This window comes from Lissotriton vulgaris, chromosome 2_1 (assembly GCF_964263255.1).
Source record: "Lissotriton vulgaris chromosome 2_1, aLisVul1.2, whole genome shotgun sequence".
NCBI lineage: Eukaryota > Metazoa > Chordata > Amphibia > Caudata > Salamandridae > Lissotriton > Lissotriton vulgaris.
Window position 1 is genome coordinate 1,683,841,004 of NC_141687.1, and position 17,258 is coordinate 1,683,858,261.

A 17,258-nucleotide genomic window follows, 5' to 3' on the forward strand; every position below is an offset into this window, starting at 1 on the left:
ACACTACCAGGACCTCCAGCTTCCATATTTGCATTTGCAGAAGTCCCGGCAGGCACCTACATCCAGCTCAACCACCACCTCAGTAGTTGTGTTATGTTCACCTTTTCCTTGCGCCAGGACGCTCCTTAGCTGGAGCATCTGTGCGCAAAATAAATGATAATAACATAACATAACATAACATAACATAGAAGTCCCAGTGTAGCTGCACAGAGTCACATTCCAAGCACACCCTCCAGTTCATCTGGTATTGAAAGTGGCACATCCAGCAGCACCAGAAAGTTCTCCTCCCCAGTTCGGGACCTCTTTTTAGTTAGCAGTAAGGAGGAGAACATTGCTATATGCTCAATTTGTTGACATGCTGTTAGGCGGGGTAAGCGAGGTACAACCTATTGTACTGGAGGCCAAATAAGTCATCTCAAAATACACCACAATATTGTGTGGGAGGCTCACCTACTTCGCTTAGAACAAAGTAAAACTCAACCCGTTGTTGTTGGGCATGAAGAATTAGGAGAAGATTGCGGTGGATGGTGATCAAGAGGGAGACATTTCTAGCCCTGTCCCCAGCAGTGTAGTGGTACCACCCACATCCTCAGCAACATCTCAGTGGCAAGACCAAGGCAACTGAGTACTGCAATGAAACAAAGTGTGTCATTGAGCCTAATGGGGTTCAAGAAAACAACTGCATCAAAAAGGAAAATAATCCAGCCTACCATTGGGAGCATGCTTAAATTGGAGGGGCAGTACCAACGCAACCACCCAATGGCACGGTTGTACAATGCGAACCTGGCTAAAACGTTAACGCTGGACCTTCTCCCTTTTTAATTTGTGGAAGGGGTGGGTTTCCTTGGATTTGTGTCAGCCATCTGCCCTAAATGGAAGGTTCCCAGTCGGTCCTATTTTGCCAGAGTTGTTGTTCCAGCACTACATCATGATGTGCTGGAATTGGTTGGACAAGCTTTGCAGCAGAGGGCTGTTCACAATATCCACCTGACAACAGACATGTGAACCAGTTACCAAGCCACTGATTACATGTGCATCACTGCACATATTGGTCTCTTTTGTGGGGGTTAGAGATAAGCTATCTGAAGTAGGTGCTGTTGACACAGCTGAGATTTTTTATTCTACTCGGAAACATGCAACTGTAACCATGTTCGCCATGGAGAAATCTCATACTGCTGTAAACATATTGGAAGTGTTTCACAGCAAGGGTTTTTGAATGGCTGTGCCCAGGAGGACTTAAGATTGTTTTTTTTCCACAGATAATGACAGTAATGTACTTAAGGCCATGGCGCTTGGTTCATATTTCAGGGTCCCGTGTTTGGTGCACTGCATTAACATTATAGTTCAAGACTTTCTGCAAAAAGAAGCCATAGTCAGCAACTTACTGACGACCTACTGAAGAATATGCACTCATTTAGCCATTCTTATAAAGGTCGGAAGCAGCTGATGATCATTCAACGTGACTATAGAATGCCAATCAAAGCACTCATCCAGGAGGTGGCAACACGTTGGACCTCAACTTATTACATGCTTGACCATCTGTTTGAGCAGTACAGGCCAATCAATGAATATATCATGCAAAGAGGGGATACTACTGTGAAAGGCATGTCCCTTCAGGTGGACCAATGGTGCCTAGTTAAATGCCTGACTGAGATGCTTCTTCCTTTCGAGGTCTTCACACGTGAAGTCAGCAAGGAGGACTGTACTATGGGCCAAGCTATCCCATTGTTGCAAATGCTAGAGCAACAGCTGTAGGTGGTGTCTGAAGCATACAAAGGTGTAGAGGAAAAAAAGAAGCATATGAGTTGGTGGAGAGCTTAGCCCGTCGCTTAGCTGACAATACAAGGGTGCAAAATAAGATTTTGTCACAAGAACATTACATTTGTGCCAAAATTCTGGATCCACGGTCAAAATGGGCACTGAAAAGTAAGACATTAATTATTTTTTCAGAAATCGATTGCCCGCAACAAAACTTGGATAGCTGAGTCAGCCAGTAAGTTGGAAAATGAACGGCTGCTAATTAAAAGCCTGCTAGATAAACCCACAGCAAGTACTGCAACAGGGCTTCAGGCGTCAAGTTCAACTTCGGAGCCTGAGGGCAGTGCATTTGGCTCAGAACACTCACCAACACTATCATCACCAACAAGAACTGGATCATTAGGCCCAGTAAAATCATTAAACGATTGGTATTTACAGCAAGGCATTGGTAGGTCCAGTGCTGATGCAAAGATAAAAGAACCCCAAAAAAGTGTAGCACCCCTGAACATTGAGCGGATGGTTCAGGCCTATCTGGACAACCCAACAGATGTGTACATTGATCAAAACCCATTGCGGTATTGGTATCGGAAAAAGGGGCCTATGGCACCTACTCAGCAGGCTGGCGATAAACTATCTGGCTTGCCCTGTCGCAAGTGTCTCTTCTGAACGTGTTTTCAGTGCTTCTGGTACCATTGTAACAGTGAGAAGAACCAGTCTCTGGCACAAAAATGTGGTTAACCATGATCAAAATGAATCAGCACTTTATACCACCGAATTACACAATACATGAATCAAGGGAGGAAGATGAGGACGAGCTAAGCTTCCCTGACAATTAGACTTGCACTTCTTACTGTCTTCCTCTCTTATTTTCTTTTATTTGTGTGTCTGTCTTTCTGGTTAGAAACTTTGAATTACAACAAATCCATCACCACCGTCTTCTAGTCTTTGTATTGCCATATACGAGTTTCAGCTGTCTGCATTTCACAGTTCACTCCTTCGAATCCTGCTCCTCCCTCCTCCTAAATCTCTCTAAATCCATTGCCCTCAAGCAGATGATAACTGGATGATGCAAAATAGAAGAAAAAAGAAAATCTTTCATAGTCACTATGTAGTAATCCACTCAAATTGTTGAATTAAGATGACTTTTATTCAGTACAAGTCAAGTACAGCAACCATCAGCAAACCCACAAATACTGGTTTAAATTGGAACATTCACATTGATGCAATTCCACTGCATCATGACCGCATCATCTAATTCTAACCATTACTACATATCTTCCCCCCTATGGAATCAAAAAGAAAGAAAATAAGAAAACATTAGAAAATGTAACACATTGCAAAGACCAATACATATCAATGAATTGTTTTAAAAATAAATCACATCCACAGTTTGCATTGCATCAAAACATACTTACAAATGAGACACTTTACACAAACTACCAAAACTCCATTTCTTCCCATCATCTAATTCAACCACCGAGCCTTTAACTGAAACAACTTTATGTGGCTGAGAAAACTTACTTTCTCCCTTTCTTACAAAACCAAACTTCCTCACAACAACCCAATCACCTTCTTTGAAAATTAAATCCTTAACATGTCTCCTATTATCAAATTCCATCTTGTTGCACCACTGACAATCAATAGCTCTCGATCTCATTTTTTCCCTATCAACCCAAACTTGATTTTTTTCCTTCAACCACATTGGAGACTCCTTAGTACCTGGTTCTCTTCCCTTCAAAGCCACAAAAGGAGAAACTCCAGTAACAGAATGTGATGTAATTCTGTGACCCCACACCATTCTTCGCAACTCATCCTTCCAAGATAAACCATTAGCCAAAGAAAGCTGTATGGAATCCATTATCATTCTATTGACCCTCTCTACAAGTCCATTTGCTTGAGGACGGAACAAAGCCACTCTCTCATGACTAATGCCCAAACTTAGAAGAAAACTAGTCATATCTGAAGAAACTAACTGAACACCATTGTCAGTTATGAGCGTTTTGGGTACCCCTTCTTCCAAGAAAACTTCTTTCAAAAATGCAATCACACTTGAAGTGCAAACTTGCCCCATAGATTTCCAAGTAAACCACTTGCTATGGTAATCCACTAATACAAGCACTACCTGTCCTCTGCGCAGGTCCTCGTCGCCAAAATATGTAGTAATCCACTCAAATTGTTGAATTAAGATGACTTTTATTCAGTACAAGTCAAGTACAGCAACCATCAGCAAACCCACAAATACTGGTTTAAATTGGAACATTCACATTGATGCAATTCCACTGCATCATGACCGCATCATCTAATTCTAACCATTACTACACACTCCAAAAGAAGTGGAAAATGATGAGGACTACTATAGCTATCCTCATTTCTGAGCCGAGAGAGACTGCCCATTAACTGAAGATGAGAAGGAACAGGTAAAGAATGATGCCATGCATTGTACGCTGATTGAGTCATTTTGTTGTTGTTTGTTGTATATGAAGGTAATTCATTGTGTACTACATGTAATCTATACACTAAAAGTAACTCAAGGCAATTTTTCCCTTCTTGTATTTTTAATACAAAAATTGTACTTCTACTGCAGGCCCGATACATTGCATTTTTGAATATGGAATCTGGACACTCAGTACAAGGATTGGAGATGATTGATGGAATAAGTCATGGCGTTTCATGAGTGGCATAAAAGGTAAACAAGTCAACAACAACTACAGCAGACCTAAATAGCTGTGTAGCGGTGGAGTCAAGTGTAGTGTGGTATGACTGCAATACATTGATTTAGTCACTTAAATTGTAAAATGCCATGTTGCTGGATATGTCTTTGCCCAACTCTTTCAAAAAATGTATGCTAAATGGAGGATGTGCAAAGGGTGCCATCACTGTGGGCCTGCTCTGTCCTGTTGTTGTTGTAGGGTAATGCTAGAAACAGACTAGAGTAGACATGATGCTTCCGTGCCACCTCTGAAAGTGTTCTTGTTGCACTACACTATAACTTGTGCATTTTTTCAAATTGGTTTCTAAATATCCCTTTTGTTTTTCCACTACAATTACAGGCCGGGCCTTACCCTGTGCTATACTTGGGAAAACAATGCACTTACCTTACCAATTAATCTAAATCTGCCAGGCAGGTAGTGGATTCACCCATGATTGATGGACGGAGCAGCCATGGAAGGAAGGACCAAGAGGAATGCCGAGATGCAACTTCTCATTTTGACCAGGATAACACAGTAACAGTATCAACTTTTATCATCTTTTAAATAATTTGATTAATTTTTTTGTCTTCCATCATTACAACATTGTGTTCTTGTTATTATCATTAAGTTTGCTCTCTGTTTATAATTCATCCCTATAGATATTTTAAAATTCTTGTTGCAGTCTTTAAAAGTAAGCCCAGCACAACTGGACACAGACTGTATGTAATTCGGGTCTCCTTATCATCATCATGCATGCATTTCCTTTTTTTTCTTTTAGCAGATTGATATGAATATGGTAGTCTACAAAGATTGTGTCGTTTGTTGTTTGTCCATGCGTACTGCTATTCTTTGTCAAACTTTTCTACAAACCCCCCTTCCCAACCATTCAACAAACCCTAACCCTCTACCCCCGGGCTGTTTGACTCATTGAGGTATGACTAAATTAAATGTACACCGATAATTTATCAGACGCTTGCTGGGGCGGATGTTGCAAAAGCACAGTAGTTCAATTTCTTCTGCTTGCCCACCCACGAGCAGTATATTTGTGAGGTACTTTTTTTACCAAAGGAACCTAATACATCAGCATAAAGTCTCTCTCAGGCGACTGACTGTCTCATTTTCTTTTTTTGCAAATGCCACTGCCAGTGTCTACTACTACTACTACCACCACAACCATGGCATGTTAGGAAAGAAAACCACCATCTACATGCAGCCATCGCTGTGCCTAAGATAAAAATCAAGCAAAGGTAAGAGAAGTTTGGGGGAGACATAATTAATAATGGACATATTTTAGTTAATTCAATTTCACACACCCCTTTGAGTCCAGTTGCAGAATGCAGTTGCAGAATGCATAGTCTAGGAGAGACTGACAGTACTAGTAGGCAATTCACTCAGTGAGGGGTGCCACAACTATCTGTTTGTGTTTTACAAAGTCAGCCAAATATTTAAATCAAACACTGGCTGGGGCCATGCACCAGCAAGGAAACCGTGTGATGTAATACCATAACCCCATCCACAAAACATTAACAACATTGTATGTAAAGTATTAATATATAATTTAATCCTCTAACAAAAATAAACTATGTAAAAAAATCCAACAACACCTGACCCACCCCTCCCTCTAACCCCAACCAATGTCCATAACGAAAAAGTTCAACCTAATATCCAATTGTCCAAAGAAACCCCAACGCCCGATTCCCACCCACCAAAAGAAGAAATAAAAAAGGGGCAATGAAAAGAGCCTTATGAATGGCAGGCTCGTCTCTTCTGGAGGACACGTACTTGCTCCTCTAGCTGGGCAGCATGGCCCTTCAATGTGTGGCAGTTGCATCCACAGGGGGGGCAGCAGTGATGTTAAAGGAGGGGCGGTGGCGAGCAGCTGTCAGACTGTGGTGCCATAACACTGTAGGGGGATGGCTGGGCCCCGGGGCATCGGAGGAGTCTGCAGCTGCTTCCACCTCCTCCTCCTTCTCTGCCACAACCACCAGCCGACTGTATTCCCACTGTATAGCCTCCAGCTTCCCACGCCAGGCCTTGGCTGCCAACTCCTTTCTGTCCAGTTTTCCCTGGGAAGGAGTGGCTATATATCAAGAAGAAAAAACAAGACTATTGTAAAATATACTCTTAGCAAAGCAGTAAGACAAATTAATTCTACACATGGTGGCACAGTAGCACTAGCAAGCACAGTACATAACATTTGTGGTATGTATCTATCCTCCCACTTCCTTGGCCTTTAACATTTTTTGGGAGTTTCAGGCATTCAACCAACCATGCATCTGATTCTATCAGCCACCTATGCATGCATGCAACACATGTATCCTTCTGTGCCAGTCATAAATATTAAATCTCGCCCGTCCTTCTTCCTTCCACTCTTCTTTCACTTTTCGTTCAACCCATCCATCAATGCTTTTACCAATGCTAAGTGAAGCGTGTCTTCAGCCGTTCACAACAACTTCTTACTTAGTAAGTCTCAACAGTACAGTACAGTACACAGTATACCCTTGCAGGGAGTGTAATGTCAATAAGTAAGGATTAGGAATCTAACTTACCACCGCCCGCCACTGCTGCTGGCTCACCCCCGCAGCTCCTCCTGCAACTGCCGCATCCTGTCCTCCCTCAGCAGCTGTGTCACCTTCGCCGCTGGCACCGGCCCTAGTGGTAGCTAGTGCATCTAGAAAAAACATTACACATTTTTTAGATGTCATATACACCCCCCTATTTTTCACTAGCAAGAATGAAAAATTAGTTAATAGTAAAACATACATATACAACATACATCGCTAGTACAAATCAGGTAGTAGAGTAGACACTAGTAGTTATATGGTCCCTAGGGTCATTCTTGTCTTTGATTAGTTAGCCTGAGCCACACAACCATTTAACCTTTGTGTCTTTTATTTTTGTGTATGTTACCTCGCAGCATTGCTTCAATGACTGAGAGGTCGGGAGTGTTAATATTCTGGGTTGTCTATTCATTGGGTATCTTTTGGGGTTCGGAGAGCTAATAGTAATGAGACACTACTATAACTAGTCGAGCAGGGGATTGTGGTGGGTTCTGATTAAGGTGTGAGGAAGGTCCAACCTCCCTTCAACAATGTCCTATTTTCTTGTGAAAAGTTCTTTATGTGCAAAATCCCTGCAACGGTAGTAGTATATCCTATCCTATCAAAATAGTAAAATCTGGTTTGGCATTTTGTTGGTGGGAATATTTGAAAAGCCTCAAGATTAAGAAAGCCTCAAGATTAAGAAGACTAGAAGTAGTAGAAGAGGACAACCCAAAGGACTGGACTCAATGGCTAGAGCTACTGGTGAATCTTAGTTTTATTTAAAACATTTTAAATAAAGAGTGGCCAACTGGCCAAGCTTAGCTACAGGCAGACTAATAGTAGTAGTACAGAGAGTCATAGCAGAGTCAGTTAGAGGCAGGGATAACAAGAATTCAGAAACAGATAGTCTAGATCGATGGATAATTGGTAAAAAATAGCATTAGGTAATGGAAACAGTAGTTTGGAAAAAATGTGGTGCAGTAAAAGTTAGGGAATAAGAATTATTAACATTAAAAACAGGAAGACTTACTGGGGCCAGCAGAAGAGCCCTCGTCCAGGTCCTCCTATCCCTGGTGTTCAACTGCTCCCGCTGATTCCGACCCCGTCTCCTTGCCCCAGGGAGATGATCATGAAAGATATAAGAAAGAAAAATACAAACATTGATGATTGGTGTGAAACAAATAAAATATTTTTAAAGGACGATCAACATTTTTTTATGTAAACAACAATTGCAATAAAATCGACCTATCTAATGTGGTCGACTAGTAGTATCGGGGGATTCACGGACCGACTAGTCATTATTTATCAACACTAATCCAGTGTTCCATTCTGATTACAGAAAACTAACTAAGACTAAGTACCACCTGACCTAGCCCACCTATTTCAGGTATGCCAATTGTTCATTAAGTATGCATTTCTACTTCTTTTAGTCCTCAAACATGCATAAATGGAGGACATATGCCTACTTTTTTGCATACACTAAATTGTTGGTTGGTTGCTGCTGATGTTCTGCTAGTGCTAAGCCTATTACAACTCACTGAACAAACTATAAAAGGTTCTACTAAGGACTGGGTTAAGCACTAACAGCACTCAGCAGCACGTGACATAACAGAGGGGGTGTAACGCAGACCACTAAAAAATTACAAACTCTTACTAATAAGTAACTAAACCTAAGTATCAACCCAACACTATCTCTTAGTGACAGGACAAAGGAAGGACTAGAGTCACTCTAGCATTACCTAACTCAAGTTATCTAAAATAATCTCTTACATAATCACGCAAAGCGAGTGCAAAGTTGAAAACAAGTAAGATTAGTAGCGCAGAGCACCTGTGTCATAACAATCGCAGAAGACTTTTAACGTAATTTACTAGCAATGTAAGCGGCAGCATTCTAGCTGGTCGGAAAAATAATATATTCAAAATATATATCACAGAGCAGAAGAACAGACACAAAGTAGTAATAATTAAATAGTTACTCACCAAGCCCTGGGACCTCCACTCCTAGCAGGTCCAGCAGGTCCTGCTCCCGGTCCAGGATATCTGGTTATGGGTGCGCCGGACACCAGAGCAGCGAAAAACTGCAAGGCGCACCTTTCCCCACCTTTCCCCACTGCTACCGACGCTCCCGGAGCCTGTACCCGGACCCAGGCCTGCCACCTACTGCCAGGGTTAAGGGGAGGTGGCGTGACAGAAAAAACACAGTGCGGCCAACTCTGCTTCCCCTGCACCCCTTGTGGGCGCCACCTTCAATGAGCCCTGTGGCCCTTTGCCATGGTTCTGAGTAGGCAGGAGACGGAAAAGAAAAGGTCAAAATACAAAAAGTAAGTAAAAGAAATGAAAGAAGCAGGTAATAGAAAAAGAGTGAAAAAGTACTTAAAAACACACAAAAAGTAGACAAAAACAAAACATCTAGGCAAAGAGCGCACAGTCCAAATTCAAACTACAAATGGAGTTGTTTCGGGCCCCCTGGATGCCTTTATCACCCGAGCTACTGGGATTTTGGAAAAGGAAATTGCGATGGTGGAAAAAAGACTCTCTCTCGACCTTGTTAGCGGGAAGCGATCTTCGCTGGGTGGGTTGGCAACTACCACCAGTCCTGCAACACATGCAGCATTTAATTGCATACAATCCGTCACCACTGAGGCAATAGTTCATATAGATGGCGTGGGGGAGGGCCCTTCTGCTCTTTCCCTGGTCAATGTAGATCATAATTTAGATGATACCCAATCAAGCGGGGGGGCTGAAACCCAGGATTGTGGGGAAATTGACTTTAGTTTAGAATCTAGTCACTTATCTCCTAACGCCCCCAATGCCAATAATATCGTATCGAATTCCCTAGTAGAGGTAAACCCCTCGGGCTTAGATATAACATCTCGAAAGAGAAAGCAAGACTCGAGTCACTCGAGTCACCGGGGGGGGAGAGATCGCAAGATGCCCAAATTAAAAGAAACATCTAGTAATGCTGCCCCTGCCCCTGCCCATGAGCACCCCCCAGACACACAAATACCCCCACTATTCCCTAATGTGTTATGCCCTGCTCTTATTTCCTCGGGATCCTCTAATGCCTGCCCAATGTGCCTTAACAGTGATGAAGTTTTACTGGTAAAAATGGAGGCAATGATTAAAACCCTCCTACTCCCCGTCTTGGAGAGTACAAGGCTGATGACCTCCAAAATAGATACCCTGGAGTCTGTAGTGAGCACAAACTTGGGCTTGCTACAAAAACTAACTAGTACATGCTCAGCGGGAGGTATCACTACACAGCTTGTAGGTAAGACAACATGTATTAATAACTCCTCCACCAGTAAATCTACCAAATCCACTAAACCAATACCAACAGGGGCAGTTAACAACAATCCGACAGGGGGGGGAGGGCAAGAGTTTCCCCCACTAAGGTAACTGAGGGTACTCTATCACAGGCTCTTAAAACGAAGGCCACTGATAAATCAAATCCAGTTAGACCTCATATAGCCCGGCCGACTGATCGGGCAAAACCTAACCCCAGCACCCCCAACAGCAACCACCAGGGCATACATTTAACCATCGAAGTCCTAAAACCCCAACGGTAGCAAAACACACTAGGCACACCATCCCCCGTGCAGACCTTCCCCCGGAGGCAACACAATATACAATAGTATTAACAGGTGTCGCCCCTCTAAAAGCTGGTAGCAAGGAGTCATATGGGGACCTACGCAACAAGGTGATTTTCTGGCTGAATAAAAACCGTCCCCTGCCACCATCTTCGCCAACTGAAATTCTCTTTGTAAGGAGAGTTGATTGGGTGGGTCATGGCACCAAAGACCTGGAGGGCGACTGCATACTAATTTCGTTTAAAGATCCCTGGGTGGTGGACACCATTCGAAGAGAAGCTAGGTTTGCTAGACAGGGGGACGTTCAAACTTTGGGGCTAGCATATTTCTATCCCCAAAGACAGAGCTTTTTTCCAACTGGCCCTAACTATAGGAGACCCCATGTTAGGAGGCATCCCACAGTAATGACTCCACATCCCCAGCAATTCCCATTTCTCTTCAATCATTTTGGCCCCCTCTCTGATCTCGAGGCCATAGATTGACATCATACACCATCTAGAATGACCAACTCTGTCGAGAATTGTGGGTATGTGGTAGTAACGCCATGTCAGGAGGTCCCATTACCTACAAATAATGTAGAGGAGTGTTTGGGAGTACCAGCAACCGAAGAAGTCACTGTTTTAGCATCCAAGGTTTCAAAAGAGGCTTTGATGGTAGGGAAAACTTTGAACAACCATAAGAGCATAGAGAGTAGGCTGGGTACAGGGGGTGAACTGGTGTCTACTGTAGCTTTAGTCCCTATGATCCCCACCGTAGCCTCCCCCCCAGAAATAATTAACATAGCGTCCTGGAATGTTGCCGGGGTTAAGGGCCGTATGCTCTCTAAAGACTGGTTGGAGTTCATCGATACATTTGATATCATCCTATTACAGGAAACATGGGCACCAGACCCAATCTATAGGATGGGCTATGTCAACTTTTTAAACCAGCAATTAGAGGTGGTAAGGGGCGAGCCTCAGGGGGTCTGCTGATTTGGGTGAAGCAGTCACTGGGATACTACCCTACAGAGATACTTGTAGAGAACCCCGACCTTCTGATAATTAAACTAAGTAAGGCTGGCCAACGGGATTTGGTTGTATTTAACATATATGTTCGAGGCTTACCTAGCGGTCGCTGCCCCGCCATGCTAGATGTATTGGACCATAACCTTCATGGCTTGGGCAGTGAAAATGTTATCATCTTAGCAGGAGACCTAAATTGTACTTTTGAGCCGCTTTATGATATGGGGGACAGTTGGGGATCAGCAGAGGATGCAGCTTGGGACATTCCTGATTTGTTGTCTAATAAAACCGTTAATGCGAGTGAGGCAGCAGTAAATTGGATGGCTCTTTGTCTAACCCGGGGATTGCGGGCCATCAATGGTCGCACTAAATCAGATCTAGGTGCCAATAACACCTTTGACAATGGCCTAAGGAAAAGCCGGATAGACTATTTTTTACTAAAGCTGGAATATTGGCCTCTGTTGGTGGACATGGAAGTGGTATCCCGCCCTGAAAGTGACCACAATCCCCTGGCACTCAAACTAAGGCTACCGGGAACGAAGAGATTGGAGGGACCGGGCTCCTCACGGACAGGGGATGTGCTTTTGACTAACGACCGGAAAAGGTTAAAATGGTCTAGGTTTGTGGAAGATGAGACCTTACAGGAGAATGTTAATACTGCGGTTTTAAAAATGTTTAACGAAATACTGCCATATGATTTGCCGGGGGGTAGCCCCGAAAACACAAACATGATTATTGACCATCACGAACACTGCTTTGACCAACTAAAGACCCTACTTTCTCTCCCGTGTCAGAAGGATACCACTAAATCAAATGTCCCCCGTCAGAAATGGTATAATAAAAAGTGTAGGGAGGCCCACAGCCACCTTATTAAGGTAGTTAAATCCCGGAATATGGATGCAGTTAAAGCAGCTAGGTTGCAATATAGGAAAACACAGTGGGAAGCCAAACGAGAGTGGGAGGACATGTATTGGTCGGACCTTTTGGATGCCTCCACATCGAACAACCAGACTAAATTTTGGGATTTAGTAAAGTGGGGGAAGGACCTAGACTCATGCACCCCCTCAAACCATGTGCCTTCCAAAGCTTGGGTGACTTTTTATTCGGCACAATTTAGTGCCCAGAACACTAACCCCCCATGCATAACGGGTGAGACGCTCTTGCCACCCATCTGCGTGGAGAAACTTAATTTCTCCGAATTTGAGGTAGAACTAGCACTTGGCCTGACCCAACGGGGGAAAGCGCCAGGGATGGATCTCATCCCTGCCGATTTGTTTAAAGGCAACCCCGCCCTCTGGGTGCCCTATATAACTAAGATTGCTAATGCAATAGCCAAAGGAGCTAGAATTCCCAAGTCGTGAAAGGGGGCGGAGATACTCCCAATACATAAAAAAGGCGACAGGTCTAATCCGGGCAATTATCGCCCAATTAGTCTTATCGACTCCATTCAAAAAATCATCGCACGCATGGTTCTGGGCAGGGTCCAAGGTTGGATCGAACTAGAGGACATACTATCTCCCATGCAGGCGGGCTTCAGATCAGGAACGAGCACCATCGACCAGGTGTTCAGATTTTGTCTGATCTACTGGAAGGTGGTCTTGCTCGGCGGTGGTACCATCTTCGCAGCGTTCATCGATCTGAAGTCCGCCTTCGATCTAGTGCCGAGGGACAAACTGTGGGGTGTCTTGAGGGAATTAGGACTACCCAGGGAACTACTTGATCTAATAGTTAAAATGCATGAAGACAACTATGCAAGGGTGAGGTGGGGTGGTCAGGGACAAGTGACGGAACCTTTTCCCGTAACCCGAGGTGTCCGTCAGGGGTGCATCCTGGCGCCTACTCTCTTCCTTTTATTCATAGATCAGGTGGTCAAATTCTTCGCAGACACTCCCACTGATGCCCCTTTGCTGGCAGGGACCAGGTTCCCATTGCTCATCTTCGCTGATGACACCCTACTCCTCTCAAGAACACGTAGCGGTCTACAGCGGGCGCTGGACCGCTTTGAGGAGTTCTGTGTCATTAACGACCTTAAGGTAAACGTGGGCAAAACCAAGTTTATGGTCCTTACAAGGAACCATCCTGTTCGGAGCTCCGTAAGTTTGAGTGGAGTCAACCTGGAACAAGTTGAGACTATGACATACTTGGGGGTTACTCTTGACCGTCATCTGGGATGGAAAGACCAAGTCGGTGTCCAACAGCTTAAGCTCGCCCGACTCACTGGTTGTTTATTGAATGAGCAAAAGAGATCAATTACAAAACGTGTTACCCCAGCACTTAAGATTTACGACACCAAGATTAACTCAGCAATCTTATATGGTGCCAACCTCTGGGGTCACATGGATCTCTCTAGTCTATTTAAAACCCAGTGTAAGTTTCTACGGAACTTAATAGGATTACCCCAATCGACCCCATCCATTCCCCTTTGTTTAGATCTGGGGTGCCTTCCCATTAATGAGATGGCCAGATTTAGACTAGTGGCATTTTGGAGGCGCATATGGACCTCCCCTGATCTTACTCTTTTTGCAAAAGAGCTGGCTGAAGTAAGGTCAATCGGGGGATCCGGGAGAATTCCTTGGCTCCAAATGGTAAAAAAAATTCTAGTAGAAATGGGGTTGGAACAGCTGTGGATTTCTCCTAGCACCAGTGCCTTTCCCTCCAAACAGGAATTTAAGGCTTTGTATTGGGCTTCGCTCCGCCAAACACGTGCTTCTGCCTCCAGCTCCACTAGTCTCACTGGAAGGTTTCTGACTTTCCTGTTGGATCCCTCCCGTGAGTCATTTTGGGACGTTATTACGAAACCGCTGGACAAGAAACTCTACCATCAGTTTCGGGTAGGAGCTTTGCCATTAAACACCTTCACAAATAAGTGGACCAATGGTACTACTGAATTTTGTAGATGGTGCCCATGCCATAAGGAAACCGAGGGCCATTTTTTGTTTGCCTGTCCTTTTTACTCAACACCGCGAACCAAATGGCTAAAACCCCTGTTTCAGCGCCTCCCTCTTAGAAAGTCTGCAGAGGCCATTTGGGTTTTAAGAACCAATACCTCAGAGGTGATTGTGGTGAGCCTAGCCAAATTCTTAGGGTGGGCATGGATTATCAGGCTAAAAAGCAGATCAACTCTTTGATTGAACTTCTGATGCCCTCATTTTAAGATCAACTGCTTTTCTTCCCCTTTTAACACAGGATAATATATTATGTATCTCGTATTAGGAATGGTTTTGCTAAATTGTATTTTTCCAAATCCTTCGAATTTTATAAATTTTTTACGCTTTGGACAGGTCTGTCTTTGCATTTCATGTTGTTTAATAATATTTTAATCTCAAAAGTGGTCTGGTTTTTGTTTTGTCTTGTTTCGTCTAGTCTAGTTTTATTTTATTTCGTTTAGTTATTGTATTAAGTTGATGCGGTGGTGTTCTTAAATCATAAATATCACAAATGTACTTTGTTAAGATTTTCAAAAAATCTTGAAAAAATGTTTTATGTTACAATGTGTCTTTTATGATTTTTTTTTTAAATCGAAATAAAGACTATAAAACCTGAAGTAAAAGAAATGAAAGAAGCAGATAATAGAAAAAGAGTGAAAAAGTAGTTAAAAACACACAAAAAGTAGACAAAAACAAAACATCTAGAATCAGGAAAATAGAGAGAGAGATACTAAATAAAAAAGATTTTAAAAAAGTTTCCTGAAACAAAGGATTGAAAATATAGAGGGAGGATTGAAAAGCAGGCCCCAGAACCATAGCAATAGAGTGAAAAACAAGATGGCAGCACCCATTGCACCCACATGGGCAAGTTTACGCCATATTTCCCCCCGAGCACGCAGAAAGTGTTGCACACACGTAATACGCATTCCCGAACGGGAAATACTTATTGCAAACGGGCGGGATAATGCAATGCGCGACCCGGAACAGGAAATAAGCATCGGGAGCGGACAGGACAAGTGAAAACAAGATGGCCACGCCCATTAGCGACCACATGGGCAAGTTGGCAACGCGATCATGAAAAAACATCACAAACAGGCGGGGCAAGAACTTCTAGCATCTTCTCGATATTTCCGTGTGTTGGCGAAGATTTTTTGACGCTTTCGCATAGATTTTCGTAACGCGATTATGCATATTCCGCCCACCCCTATACAACAGTTACAACAGTAAAGCAGAATTACTAAATTACTCCAGTTCCGCCACCAGAATAAAAAATTCCGCACACCCCTATAAAAAATGCAAACTTTCTGCAAGTGACATTTTCAGAATTGCATTTTAAAACCGGACTTCACCATAAGTTGGGAAATTGTGATTCCAGAGACACCAGAGTAAAAGGGATTTTCTCTTCCCCATTGGAAATTACTCTTATAAAATGTCATATGTCAAATGTCTAATGGGAGAGATGGGCCTTGCAGTTGTGAATGATGAATTTGAGAGTTTTCCACTACCAAGACATGTAAAATGTAAAGGTACTTGTCCTGACTTGTAAATACATTGCACCATATTCTCTGGGTTGTTTAGAGCCTACGCCAGTGGTTAAATATGTGTATGAAAAGAGAAGGTTTGAGCCTGGCAAAACATTTCTTATACAAGGTCGACATGGCAGTTTAAAACTGCACACACAGGCTTTGCATTGACAGGCCTGAGACATGGTTTGAGGGCTACATTAGTAGGTGACACAATCAGTGCTGTGGTCCCACTAGTAACATTTAAATTACAGGCCCTAGGTACAGGTAGTACCACTTCATAGGGACTTGTAAGTAAATTAAATATACAAATTGGACATAAACCAATATTACCATGTTTAGAGGAGGAAAAGAGAACAAACACTTAGCACTGGTCAGTGGCAATGTGCACAAAGTTGTAGCTCCAGCAAACACAAGGTCAGAAAAATGGAGAAGGAAGGCAAAAAGTTGTGGGGAAAATCCACCTAAGGCTGTCAGGTCTAACAGTGAGCTGATGTAAGTTGGCATAACTCCAGGATATTTACCCCTCTGGATATTCCTTGATAATCAGCACCCCTGACATTCAATAGGACTTTTGAGCAAAACTTTGGGGCCCAGCAGTTATGCTCTTACAAATGAAGCAGGAAACAGACTGCATCAAACATTTGTTACACCTCCATACATTAATCAGAGGCCAAAGGACATTTAATTATGGACTAGCTGCTGTAGGTTTAACATTGCTACACTGCTACACTGGGAAAGATATTTTTAAGGCCTATTGAGCTACAGTTTCAAGGTGCTGTAAAGGTGAAATTGTGGACTACCGTTTTGACTACTGTAGTGTTTGGCTACCTGCATGGCCCTGAGGTGTTGTGAATAGTGATTTCTCCTCACTGTTCACCGAAGCAATAAAGTCACTGGGCCCGAGAAGATAGACATACGTACAGTAGATACTTCAACCATCCACACACAAAGAATGCATGCTGCGTGCGCATCAGAGGTGAAACATTATATCACTCGTCCCCAATGGAAAGGCTCTCTAAATAGGACCCGGTTATATGCAGGTTGCAGGCTGAATCCATATTGTTTGCTGTCTCTCTAGCACCTAGTAATGCTCGAGTCAGTTATTAGGCCACAACAAAATGTAAATTAGGCCAGTGAAATCTGCGGTATGTTAAAGTGTTCACGTTTCTCAATATTTTGCCTTATCTAACATTATATGTGTCCAAGGGAGACAAGCTCATACA

At 43.1% G+C, this 17,258-nt stretch overlaps 1 protein-coding gene across 1 annotated transcript in view; it reads right to left on the reverse strand.

Moving 5' to 3' along the window:
- The window catches only part of LOC147733093 (uromodulin-like), a 241,770-nt gene that overhangs the window by 155,633 nt on the left and 68,879 nt on the right, over positions 1-17,258 (reverse strand). The window lies entirely within an intron of this gene.